This window comes from Sinocyclocheilus anshuiensis, unplaced genomic scaffold (genome assembly GCF_001515605.1).
Source record: "Sinocyclocheilus anshuiensis isolate Anshui unplaced genomic scaffold, SAMN03320099.WGS_v1.1 scaffold3580, whole genome shotgun sequence".
In the NCBI taxonomy this organism is placed as follows: Eukaryota; Metazoa; Chordata; class Actinopteri; order Cypriniformes; family Cyprinidae; genus Sinocyclocheilus; species Sinocyclocheilus anshuiensis.
Genome location: NW_015552866.1, coordinates 71,884 through 86,245, shown reverse-complemented (window position 1 = coordinate 86,245; position 14,362 = coordinate 71,884).

Below are 14,362 nucleotides of genomic sequence, written 5' to 3'. Positions count from 1 at the left end.
GCAGCAAATCAGCATATTAGAATGATTTCTGAAGGATCAGGTGACACTGAAGACTAGAGTAATGATGCTGAAAATTCAGCTTTGCATCACAGGAATAAATTATATTTTAAAAGATATTCAAATAGAAAATGGCTATTTTAAATTGTAATAATATTTCACAATACTGCTGTTTTACTGTATTTTTGATTAAATAAATGCAGCCTCAGTAAGCATAAAAATCTTCTTTCAAAAACAAAAAAACTTACCAACCCTAAACTTCTGAACAGTAGTGTATGATTATTTGACATTTCATTGTGGCCCTCTTGGAAACACATCACCTAGAAAGTTTTGTGTAATGAGTTTTATGTAAGTTCCGGAGAACACGTTCAGTAGAGGACATGAATCAATAGCAACATCTGTCTGTTGTCAAAATTCTGAGTAATTTTGAAAATGTAGAATTACTTTTACTGCAAGAGCCGTATGCGTTCTTTGACATTTAATTATGCGTGTGACAGTTTTTCCAGCACAGTGTCAAGAAATTATGTTTTATCCAAGTTGTGAGTTTGCAGTCTGAATTGAATGTGATGGCATGAAAAGAAAAGTTGTAGACAACAAGGTTATTATTAGGGATGCACCGATACCACTTTTTCCAGTACTCGCCCGATACCGATAATTTTATTTATTGTACTTGCCGATACCGAGTACCGATACCGATATTTTTATTGCATGTGATATTTTCAGAAATAGAAGTCGCGTTTTTTCATCTGAAACGTGCTGCGATTTATTTTCCAAAGCCACTCATATAATGCAGAAACACTCAAGCAAGCAAAACAAACGCAACGCCTGCACGTATTTGTACTGGTGCAGAATGAGGGGACAGTAGTAGGCTACAGCCTAGCGCATCCCTTACCAAAAAGTAGTATTCAAAAAGTGTGTTTGAAACTTGAAACTTGATACTTGAAAAAGTTCAAGTATATTTTTAAGTATACTTTATGTAGTAAGTATATGCACTGCATGTCTTTTTCTTCAAAGCACCAACTTAGAATGCCTAATGTTGGTTTGATTGCTTGTGTTACATGATAAAATAAATAATCTTGCTAACCTGATGTAATAGATTTAATGCGAGTGCGGTTCGGGTCGCGACTCATGGTCTTTATGTCAAACGGTTCTGGTCTGATACAGAATTAAATTAGTGCTGCTGTCAGATAATGGGTCGGGTGTTCTGATAAGTACTACTGGTGCACGTTTATCAAACAGGACCCGTGCAGGCTTTAAACTGCTTTGCGTCTTTCCGTCAGATAACTCCATGTGCGTGATGCGCCATTACAGGTAGGCTATTTCCCTAAACCTCCACACAGCTTGTATATTTTTCCGCCAAGGGGTGAGAACGTAATGATTACGAAAACGATTATTTTTTTTATAATTATTATTTTATTTCAGTTAGTTTTTCAATAACTGTTGTTAATTTAGTTTCGTTTTAGTTTTTCAATTATTTTGACGTTTTTATTTTATTTCAGTTTACGAAATAGTTTTTTCATCAATCGTTTTAGTCTTAGTTTTTGTTTTCGTTTACGAAAATAACCTTGGTAAACAACACGTATTTCTATTGCATTTGCTTCGCTGGCTGCATGAAAAAAAAACAGCACAGAATGAGAGGAATCTTTTAATGAATCAAACGAATCAAATCAATGGAAGAGAAATTCATTATTATGGTACTACACATACTGGTCAGGGTGCATAACAATGTTTTCTGTTTTTTAATATATATATTTAATGCAACCAAATTAATGAGTTAAATGAAATGTAGTTATAAATACATCTTACAAAAATAAAGTATGTGATTAGGACCAATTAAGACAGGGTTGCATGGGTTTCTGCAAAAAAATACAAATGAATTCTGTAGGAAACACTGGTGTGTGTGCATGCTTTATTTGATTGACAGGTCTTTTCCACTTGGCTGACACGAATTGAGAAAGTGGAAATACCGGCAGGGAGAGAGGGAACATCAGGGTTGGCGTCTCGAACAACACACTTGCACACAGAAAAAAGATTGAGGGAGAGGAAGAGGAGGCGTACATGGCCATCTATGATTTGTCCGTATTTTTTGAGAGGAAGTAAACATGGATCAGGCTGTCAAACAGACAGGTGGCCACAGAGTGGGAAAATTATCATTTTTTTTCCCGCTGAAGTGATGGTTCCGTAGCTTGGAGAAATTAGTCACCTCCACAGATGCAGAGGCACTGCAGATAAGCCATTGTCTTCTCTCTTCTTACATAATAATTCTTGACACTGTCTCAAAATGTTGCTTCGAAATCCAACCCACCGCAATGCCTTGAATCAAAAGCAAAACCTGTGGGACTGTTCTTAAAATTGTTCTTGAAGTAAAACCCGGAGAATGCAGTGGCTGAAATTTTTTTCATCTGTGAAATGTGATATAAATATTCAAGATGTCCAACCGTATGTGCCTAATGGGCCTAATTTGTAAAGAGCAGCATTTTTGGTTTCCTGGTGATCTATCAATGAGTGTCCAAAAATTAAGAATCCAAATAATTTTGTGCATGCAGTAAGAAAGTAAGTTATAAAGACTAGATAGCATGTGATAGAACTAGATTTTTTCTGAAGAAAATGCCTGGCATGCCCATTGCAAAACTCGCCACCGTGATGTTAAGATACACTTTAAGATTGTCAGGGTCTAAGATTCTAAGGTGTTATGAGTGTTTTTTAGTGCATTGCTATATGGTTGCTAGGGTGGTCTGGATGGTGCAGTTTTTTCCACTGCTAGATGAATATGAGTTTGATTGCTTTAAAAGTAATAGGCCTATTATACCTTTTCTCAATTAGCAATATGTATATTTCATCACTGTCAGAAAAAAATGCAAAAAAGGGCAAAAGCTGTACCTTTAGGGGTACAACAGGGACAACTCTGTATCTTTTTTAATTTATGCATTTAGCAGACGCTTTTATCCAAAGCGACTTACAGTGCATTCAGGCTATACATTTTTTACCAGTATGTGTGTTCCCTGGGAATCAAACCCATGACCTTTTGTGCTGCTAATGCAATGCTCTACCACTGAGCCACAGTAACACTTTTTACCCCTACAATGTGCATTTCAGTACCTTGAGTGGTAATATGTACCCTTAAGGTACTGCTATGAACCTTTTAGGTGAAAATAAGGTTCAAAGATCAGGTACACGTTTTTCTGTGTGTGTGTGTTTTGAGAGTTTTTGGACTGGCTGATGCTGTTCTATAAGCTTCTTGGTTCCACAGAAAATCTAAATCAATGAGATGAATGTGTGAATTAATACTTCCAGGTTAAAATGTGTAAAATTCCTTCAGACTTATTTCCAGAAAACCTCATTTTAAGATGTCTAACTCAGACATTTAATGCAAAGGGCACAAAATGTCTTTCCATTGCCTTGCATTCTTGTACTATGATATAAAAGATATTATGGAGACACTGTCAGAATGTTTTAAAAGTCATTTAAAATCATTCTCAAATCACTATGAATTTTATGTATGCACCACATCCAGACTTATATTGCTAACAGTAATACCCCAATATTTCAGCCAATACTGTATTTCAGTGAGTGAGTAGTGAGTTGGTTACATCAATGCACCAGCAGATGGTGACTAGTAGCGAGTGTTGTTACATGATGTCATCAGTAGATGGTGACTAGCAAATGTCTTTTTAACAATTATGAGACATTTTTGCAAGTGTTATTATTTCTTTCTCCTTTTTTAAACACTGGGGGGAAATAAAATAAGCAATCACATAGCAATATCGCCAACTATGGTCTTGGCATGGAAATGCCGTGAGCGTTTAAAAACATTTTTGTCCTATTGTCTTTACATTCGCTCACAAAACTTTTGCAAAAAGCATTATAGTATAGTTTTTCCTCCCACCTCATATTATTCCATCACAAAAGCTTTGAAACAGAACGCAAAGTTTCTCAAGGGACAGCAAAAGTTGTGCGAGAGAATGCAAATGTTTTGTGAGCGAACGCAAAGTTTCTCAGGGGAACGCAAATGTTTTACAAGAGATTGCAAAAGCATTTAAATATAACTTTTCCTTTAATCAAATTTTTTTTTCTTCCCATCACCACATCCCTTTAGGGACTCCATAAGAAATAGTGTTTAAGCATCAAAAAGCAGATCTCTGCATCAAAGCAGATGTATTATTTATCCTCCATTTTGTTAACATAAACCCACTTTAACTGAACTTTCCGGGCTTGACGTTTATCAAGCTGTAGAGAAATACAATAGCAACAGCCTAGACCAATGACTTACAGCTTTTAATAACATCCTGACATGGTGAAACGATTTTGCTCCAAAGCATATATGTTCCATTTTAGCACCTAAGCAAAAAAAAAACAACTAAATGAAAGACCTGTAAATCTCAGCACAGTGTTAAACTGCCATGATGGTCGTAAGAACGCCGAAAACAAGCCCATATTGTGTTTGACTGCTAAAACTGACAGGCTTGATTGGACCGTGAAGGATTTGACTTTCCTCCCCTGCAAAACGTGCCAGCGATATGGAATCTTTTTGTGAGCGCTTTTTGCTCCAAAGCATATATGTTCCATTTTAGCACCTAAGCAAAAAAAAAACAACTAAATGAAAGACCTGTAAATCTCAGCACAGTGTTAAACTGCCATGATGGTCGTAAGAACGCCGAAAACAAGCCCATATTGTGTTTGACTGCTAAAACTGACAGTCTTGATTGGACCGTGAAGGATTTGACTTTCCTCCCCTGCAAAACGTGCCGGCGATATGGAATCTTTTTGTGAGCGCTTGTTAGGTTTTCAAACGGCTCCATTTCAACTGGCGAATTGCTTCGATCCTCAAATCTAGTCTTATCTTTGCATGTAGCTATAGCATAATCACACATACATATGAGCGAAAACGGCTTGATCAAAAGGCCATGTGCCCAAAGCTGCCCTTGAGCCAAGTCCAAGTCGTGGGTGGGGTTCGGGGTGGGGAGAGAGATAACAAAAGCGAATATTCCGATGTCTGTTTCATATTCCAAGACAAGGCGGCGTGGAATTAATTTATGATCAGAGACCTCCTTTGAAGTTCTCGCTGTTCTTTCACAGAATTGTCTGACAATGAGTAACTTGAAGACTTTCTATGTTAGGTCAGAAGAAAGTGCCCTAGCAGGTGGTGAAAAAGAGAGCGAAATCTTTCCTGTCGATCTTTCGATCTCTGCTCTGCCAGCTTATTTATTAGACATGAGAGGGTCAAAAACTGCCAGGGGCGCACATTTCAATCTGTCAACTCTTCACTGCTGCAAGTTGCACCTGGGGACTCGCGCCCCCAGCCCTGCCTGACAATCGCAAAACATGGAAACCTTTCAGGTAACTGTATGCTTTATTGTCTCGTATTCCCCTAATTACAATCAGAGAGGGGTCGTTTCCGCCCCGACAAAGAAATAACAAGCATCAGAGAAAAATAACAACCGATTGCCATAGCCTATAATTGCGATTTTCAGCCCCAAATTGCAGCCTAATGATTACAGGCGTGGGGCAGACCTGGCAGAGGTTGCTGGGATGCATGAATGCTGCTTGAGAGAGAGAGAGAACAAGAGAGGAGGAGATGAGATAGAAAGTGCAGAGAAGCACAGTTTCTTCAGCTGTAGGCAGATTTCATTGTATGGATTTCAACTCTCTTTGTTATATGAAGGCAGAAAATTCTTGGGAATATTTTTCATGGCTTCATCCTTTATTTTTTTGGTAACACTTTACAAGGTTCATTAGTTAACATTAGTTAACTACTTTAGTTAACATGAACTAAGAATTAATACTTCTATATAAATGCTGTAGACAGGGTTTGAAATTAACACCCGCCAACCCGCCAAATGCGGGTAAAAATCAGCTGTGGCGGGTAACGCTGTCAAATCACTAGCCAGTTTGGCAGGTTACTTTTCGTAAATTATGTTTACTAATTAATTTCTTGAGGAAATTCATGTAAGCCAAATCTGCGCAGATTTAGTGTAAATACTGAACTCGAGACTCATCATGATATATTAAATAAGCCTAATTGCGCAGCATCTGGGCATATCTAGCTTACTTGAACATATGCGATGTAGCTACTAGTCATCGGGAGCACCGGGACATTACCGGTGGGCCGATCACCGAAGCGAGAGAGACCTTATATTAGGCGCTGTTTTTAAATTACAGCCCACGTGAAACTGCAAAAATCGATCCATTCAGAAATGACACAGAATTGTGTTATACAGTTGTGTGATATGACAACATTAAAGGTTCTGCCTGAAAACAGCCACGACGAGGTAAAATGCATGTAAACAAACTGCAATGTAAACAAAGTTTAATAGCTTATTTCTCTTTAAATGTTTCATTCGAATTCATTTTAATTTAAGTAAAATGTTAATTCAGTAAGAGCCTGATTAAAGATAAAAATCAGTGTCTCTGTAATGTAGAGACACTTATAAATGAGGTGTTTTCCATTTACAAATATTATAAAGTTCTTAAAGGGATAGTTCACCCAAACATAAAAATTCTGTCATTATTTACATTATTTTCCAAACCTGCATGCTGTTATTTCTGTGTGATCTTTCGATCAATGCAAATTCAGCTTTTTATTATTATTTTTGTCTCATGCAAGTTTTCTAAGACAAAATGTTAACCTGAGGGAGGGAAATTAATAAAAAAAACAGGACCACAATTGATTTCAGTAGTTAAACACAAAAATACTAACTACTCCTACTGTCATTAATACTATTTATAAATAAATTTTAAAAAGCCTCAGTAAATTCATTTATTTTGGTCCACAAAATTCTGAAGAAAAAAAAAGTCCTTTTATCTATATATTTATGTATATTTTTTATTGTTTTTATATTTTATTGTTATATATAATGTATAATATGTGAATAATTTATTATTGATATTATTATTTTTAATAATAATAATAATTTATCCATTATAAACTATGAATTGTTACATTTATAAAACTATGACCTTCTAAACAAGGAGCGGAATATGGTACATAAATATTTAAGTATTTCATGTGTGAAATGTACAACAACTTCTGAGCGGCGCATGCGCAACGCTGACCTCATACATCATCCGTTAAATATGGCTATTTTTCTTACAACAACGCATCAATTCGCTACAGGAGGACTTTGTTCACCCCCCGGAGCTGTTATTTAACTTGTTTTGGACTGATGCACTGCAACACCCGCTGAGTGCCATTAAACAGCTTGAAAGATCAAAGACAATTTTTAATATAAATCCGACTGGATTCGTCTGAAAGAAGAAAGTCATATACACCTAGGATGACTTGAGGGTGAGTAATTTGGCTAATTTTAATTTTTTGGTGAACTAACCCTTTAACAGTATGAGTGCAGAGCATCCCTGAGATGTAAAATAAATAAATAGTATTATTTTAAAATAAAAGTAAAATATTCATTATTGTGTGTCATTTACAGCATGACTGAGCTGCAATTTTGTCAAAGTGTGAAAAATATTATATTACATTTTTCTGTGTATTTGGGATTCATAAAATGATAGTTATTAAATTAGCCATAGCAAGACCAATTTTATTCCAAAAATGTATTTTCCATTGCTGTCATTTCCAGAAATAATGGTGATCTGAGATGTGGTGGAAATGACATTCATAAGAAACGTGATACATAAGTGATGCATGTGTGTACACTGTTGGACACTGCTAGTACACAAACTTAGTAGAGAGTTTGAAAAGAGTTTTGAGGAAATTAATTTTCTTACAGGGCGAAAGTGCCCATAGTTGAAGAAACACCCAATTACAACAACTTCTGTTCCATCACAGAACGCAAGAGCAACACTCGCTTTATCTGAAAACGCAAACCTAACCGAACGTTCAGAGCTGTGTCGAGAGCTGACAGTAAAGGCCTCAGGACGTTCTGCGGCATTGGAGATAATGGAGATTCGGAAAAACAGAAAGGAGTAGGAATAAGGGCTGCCAAACACCGACACGCTACAACAAGCGTGGCATGGGTGTGTGGCAGGAGCGGGAACCCACAGATGGGGGAGGGCAAGTGGGACGACTCCAGCTTAGATGGCAGCCTCTGAGGCCGGTTCCAGCTCTGCAACGGTTATGCTGTCAGGAACGTGGGCAGTACATCCGTGACTTGTAATGGTGGAGCAGAACTCTCCAGCGTATGGTTTCCATTTGCAAACACCTCATGTCTCAATTATATGTTGTGCTCATTGTAAACAAATGAGATGATCATTATAAATATGTTGCGTGTTAATTGCATCAAATGAGAGCGGCAGTAAATAAGTTGTTTGAGACATCTGTAAGTATTCATTTTTTTTCTACAGGTAGTTTAATAATAAGAAATGTTTCTTGAGTAGCAAATCAGCATATTAGAATGATTTCTGAAGGATCATATGACATTAAATACTGGAGTAATAATGCTGAAAATTCAGCTTTGCATTACAGGAATAAATTACATTTTAAAATATATTCAACTATAAAACAGTTATTTTATATTGTAATAATATTTCACAATATTCTTATTTTTACTGTATTTCTGATCAACTAAATGCAATCTCGGTGAGCATAAAAGACTTTTTCATAAACATAACAAATCTTATCCCCAAACATTTGAATAGTAGTGTATGTATACTTATGTGTGCTGGAAAATCAACCAAAAATGTTTTATATCTTACGTTACAGAATCATGCTTTAACCCCTTTTTTTACACTCATCTAGATCATTTCTGGTGATGAAATTTGCCTCGCAACAGAACAAGATTTTTTTTTTTTAGGCAAGTAGGTTGGATTTTTTTTTTTTCTCTCTTTGTTTGGCAGAAAACACACACTCACACACACAAAAATAATACATGAGCTTTTAGACTGTGTGTTCAGAATCGACAATCTGTTTTGTGACATGGGTTCATTTGTAATGACCGAAATGCATCTTTGCTTTGCTCTTGATGTAAATAGACCTTGCATCCGAACCTAGCATCTTCACAGTTTAATTAACAAAACCAGTTCTCACCCCGGCTTTGAGAATAATAATAAGCCACCGAGTCACACTGCTGTTAGACCCAGTGATTGAAACAGACCCTGTACCAGAAACTTTATTGCCGCCTAAATGCCAACCACATCTCAATTTGTCCATCCGTGCTTTCCGAACATGTAAGCAAAAGTAAACTAATGAGCGTGCAACCTGAAATCAGGTAGGAAGGAAAATTGAAAAAGTCACGCTAAGCTGATCATCAAAATTTCAGCCTGGGATGATATTTTTCAGCACAGCTCTGCTATATTGAGAGAGCTTATGGTAATATGGTTTGCTTTGAGAGTGGCATATTGAAAATAAGTCCGGTGGGATCGAAAAGAGAGTGTGGAGAGTGGAATCTGGCCCTGAGCAATTTCACTGTGTTTACACGGCGCCTCACAACAAGACTGCCACATAAACTTAGCCTGATGGAGCCCAGGGCAACCAGTGCGCATACAGAGACCGGCTAGCAGACCGTAAGAATTACATTCAAGATAGAGCAACACACCTTATTGCAGTAAAACACAACTACTGTAGCACAGTACATGATTGCATTTGGTGTATTTGTGTATAGGAACAAAACAGGAGGTGGCGATAGAACTATGTAGATGCGTATAGGAAAGCAAAATCATAAATGAGATTTTATTATGAGATCAGAGCAATGAGATGTATCCACTGAGAAAAAGACTCCAATAATCTCACGTGACTCTTCTAACAAACAAAAAAATATTCCGTCATCTTTGGTCATACAGATCATTCGAAACTGCAATGTGTTTACTTTTATTTCTGTCATCTAGGTTTCCTTTCCGTGGACTTTCGTAGAGCACCGCGCCAACCAAACTCAGCAGCAATCTCTCAGTCTTTTCCTTTCGTTTAGTTAATCTGTTAGTTAGGCTATTTAAGTCAAATATTTCGCATATTCATTCATTTTACATATAGAATATGATTTAATAAAAACAGATTTTGTTATTTTTAGTTCAACTTAATTTTTGTTGCTTGTCTGCGCTCGTCCGCCGCCTTTTTTCTCTTCTCCGACCCCGCAGCTATCCGAGAGTTTGGAGTTTGTTGAGAGTTTGGTGTCGCACATATTGCACCTGACTAACTTATGCATTCTTATCCTTTTCTCCGACGAACTGAAAATAACAGGAGTATCTCACAAATGTAGAATCCGTCTCTGCAGTCATCTCAACCATCTAATTCCAGCAACAGCAAATAGACAAACTAGTTTACCCGCGAAAGGGTGGGGGGCGGTAACTGTTGAACTGATAGATTTGCTAAGATACAAAAGTGTGAGATTTCAGCATGAACTCAAATATTTCTCAACAAATTCTTCAACGAAATAATCTAGTCTACTGATTAAACTGAATTCATTTTATAGCTCTCTACTCGTACTGTAAGCCAACAAGTGTGAGTCTGTTTTTATGTCTATTTTATTTCTTTAGGAAAAACATCTGAGAAGAAGCTGGTATGTCAATGAAACAGCCGTATGAGTTATGATGTATGATGTCCTGTGGAGATATTAGCACACATGAAAACAAAATTCCTACATTAAATATTTTTAATATCTCAGCTTTTTCTCATAGACAGTAAGGTTAGATGGAGATCAAAGGTAGAATTAATTTTAATATATATTAAAAGTGATTTTACTGGGGTCTTAGGAAAAATATCCATATAATACTGTATAATACTGTTCAAAAGTCTGAGGTCATTAAGATTTTTTTTTTTATTAATACTTTTAGCAACAATGCATTCAATTGATTTAGCATTTTTTAAATGACTTTGTGACAATAACACTTTGCAACAATTCAAATAAATGCTGTTCTTTTGAACTTCCTATTCATAAAAGAATCCTGAAAAAAAATTGTATTAATGTTTCTGAAAAAAATATTAAAACAGCAGCTGTTTTTAACATTGACATTAATAAGAAATCAGCATATTAATATGAGTCTGCGAGAGATGTATTTCCTGTTTTAATCTCAAAGGAACACACCGTGCATTATGAGGGGATTTTCTCACTCTGGTGGGAGGCGGCGATGGCACACTGACGACTCCTAGGCAACCAATTTGTTTGTTTATTGTCTAGGTGTTTTGTCGTGGTTACAGTTCATTGCAGTCTGCCTCCACTCCAGCACGCTCTTTTAAATGGCATCTATAAAACATGCGGCCTCTTTCACCCGTCTTCCTCATCCCTCTCACACGCTCTGTTGTTTTTGTATCCCCCTTTCTTTCTCCATCCCTTTATCCCTTTCCCTCTCCTTCCCTCCTTCTGTTTCTTTCAGTAACTTGTTCTTTCTTTCTCTCTCTGTCTCTCAGTCCTCACATCAGTCAAGCATTATGTGGCGGCACAGAAGCTTCCAGGATGCCCACTCACATTCTCTGCACTCACAAAGCCGCCCTGCTCTCTGCTAAATCCAATCACACACAGAGCTGCATTTGACAAAGAGCACATCGGCACAGAGAATAATCACTTGCGAAATATCCACAAGGTTACACTGTTGCATAATCAAGGCTAGGCGAGTTTAGCGTAATGATTTCCAACTAGTTCTTTATGTGATAAATAAAATTCAGTTTTGTGGATATTCCTGCCTAAAACATTTTAAACTTCTGCGCCACTTGAGACAAAATAATAACTGTTTTCAAATAGGTTTCTAGATTACTCTACCTGTTTGTCGTTGGTTGGAAAAACAGAAAGCCCCGCCCCCAGACTCACATTATTGGATCAGCCGATGTCGGGCTGCAAAGAGTATAATGTTGTGAAAGCGTCATATTTTTCAGTAGAATCAACCTATGAATAGTTTACTTGCGGTCTCTGCATATTAAACTGGAATAGAAGAAAATATCAATTTAAAAAAGTATAAAAGAAAAAGTATAAAAAATAATAAAAAGTATAAAAGAAAAAAGTATAAAATCACCTTTAATTTCACAATATAGGTCAAGAAATGAAATGAAGTGAACAAAGCACTATTACAATCAGTTTTTAAAATGAATTTATAAATGTTTAAATTAAAAATTCAATCCTGGGAAATTCATAAATTGCATTTTCAGTTACTTTTAAATTAGGGTTAGGTTAGGATTAGTGTTTCAACATGGGGCAGTGATGGGCAGTAGATTCACTACTGCTACTAGCTTAACTACATTTCTCAGTAGCGTGGTGACAAATAGACAAACTATTTTACCCGCGGAATTTTTTCTCTGGTGCTGTTTTGCGGTGTTGGTAAATGCCCCACTTAATTTTGAGTTAAAATGTTGATGTAACTTGCATTACTGAGATTGTAACGAGTAATAATATTGCCCAAATTTTATTAGTAATGCGTTATATTACTGCGTTACAGCAAAAAGTAATATACTACTGTAATATATTAACTTTCGTAATGCTTTACTCCCAACACTGATGGTAACACTATACAATAAGATTTCATTAGTTAAAGCAGCACTATGTAACTTTTTCTGTGTTCAAAATTTGCTAAATGTATATAATGAGCGAGTACATCATGAATTCATCTTCCAAACTGCGTTTTTGTCTTATTCCGACTCACTACGGTACACTTATAATAAGTACTTATATTTGGACTATTGTAGCCTGGTCGGGTCGTCACCGCTGCGGAGTAACACATACCTGCATGAATCGCCATAGACATAAACTTAGAGAAGTAGCTCCGGTTGGAATGTTCTTCCGCGGGATGTGTGCAGTTCTGTTTATTAACCTCTAGAGTGCCAAAAGTTACATAGTGCTGCTTTAATGTTAGTTAATGTATTAACTAACATGAGCATACAATGAACAATATACATTTATTACAGTATTAATCTTTGTTAATGTTATTTAATGAAAATACAGTCGTTCATTGGTAGTTTATGTTTGTTCACAGTGCATTAACTAATGTTAACAAACACAACTTTTGATTTTAATAATGCATTAGTAAATGTTGAAGTTAACATTAATAAATGATGCAGAAGTATTGTTCATTCTTAGTTCAACTACACTAGTTAACTAATGTTAACTAATGAACTTTATTGTGAAGTCTTACCATTTATATAAATGTATCTGTATACAATAAAGCCACAATACCAAATACCAATAGGACGTTTCTGGTCGACAGCAAACATTTATTTTGCCGATATGTCACAATATGAGGTAAATCCGGACCTGTACATGATACTGGTTTTTGTTGCCAAATTGGTTTGGAACAGTTGTTGAATAAACAATTAAACTTAACTATTATGCCTGTCTGTCTGTCTGTTTGACTGACAGTTTTATTGATCACTGAGAGGGCATTGACTTGGTATGATGTTGGTTCAATATAAAAATGGCATTTTTAAAAAATAGCTTAGATGTAGTAAACTACTTTTGCCATGTTGCTGTAGCTCAGCTTGCTACATTTCACAGGGCTGTAGCTTTAGTGTAGTGAAGCTTCATTTAATGAAGAGTAACTGTTAGCTTAGCTCACTGCATTTTCCAAGTAGCTTGCCCAACACTGCATAGGGGTTATCATACTTGCCAAAGGGGCCACAAGGGTGTGCTAGAAGAAAAATATGAGAAGAAATTTGAGGTTAACACAATGATTTTTTTATTATTATTTTTGTTTTTAATTTTGCTATTAATAAATATTTAATTTTGGAAATATTTATGTTAATCTGCTGCCAGCCATAGCAGTTTTGTTGTCTTAAACATATATTTATAATGAAATTAATATACACTACTGTTCTAAAGTTTTGGTTTTTGAAAGAATTCTCTTTTTCTTTTATCAGAAATACAGTAAAAAGGGTATTTATTGAAATATTACTGAAATTTAAAATGACTGTTTTCTATTTTAATATAATTTTTTTTAAATAATAATAACATCTATTGTTTTATATACAAAATATAAAATGTATTTCTGGGATGCAAAGCTGAATTTTCAGCAGTCATTACTCCAGTCTTCAGCGTCATATGATCCTTCAGAAATCATTCTAATATTTCTTCTTATTATCAATGTTGAAAACAGTTGCACTGCTGTCACGGTCATGGTGTGTGGAGGCAGGCAGGAAACAAAGCACTATTACAATCAGTTTTTAAAATGAATTTATAAATGTTTAAATTAAAAATTCAATCCTGGGAAATTCATAAATTGCATTTTCAGTTACTTTTAAATTAGGGTTAGGTTAGGATTAGTGTTTCAACATGGGGCAGTGATGGGCAGTAGATTCACTACTGCTACTAGCTTAACTACATTTCTCAGTAGCGTGGTGATAGCTTTGCTGTTTTCTGAATCAAATAGCTTTTCAGTAGCGAAGCTCTGTTTTTGATCAAGTAGCACGGTAGCGTCAACAAAGGCTACATTTTTCAAAGCATTCTGAAGCTCAAACTCAAATCGGAAATATAACAGCTAAGGATCACTGATCCTG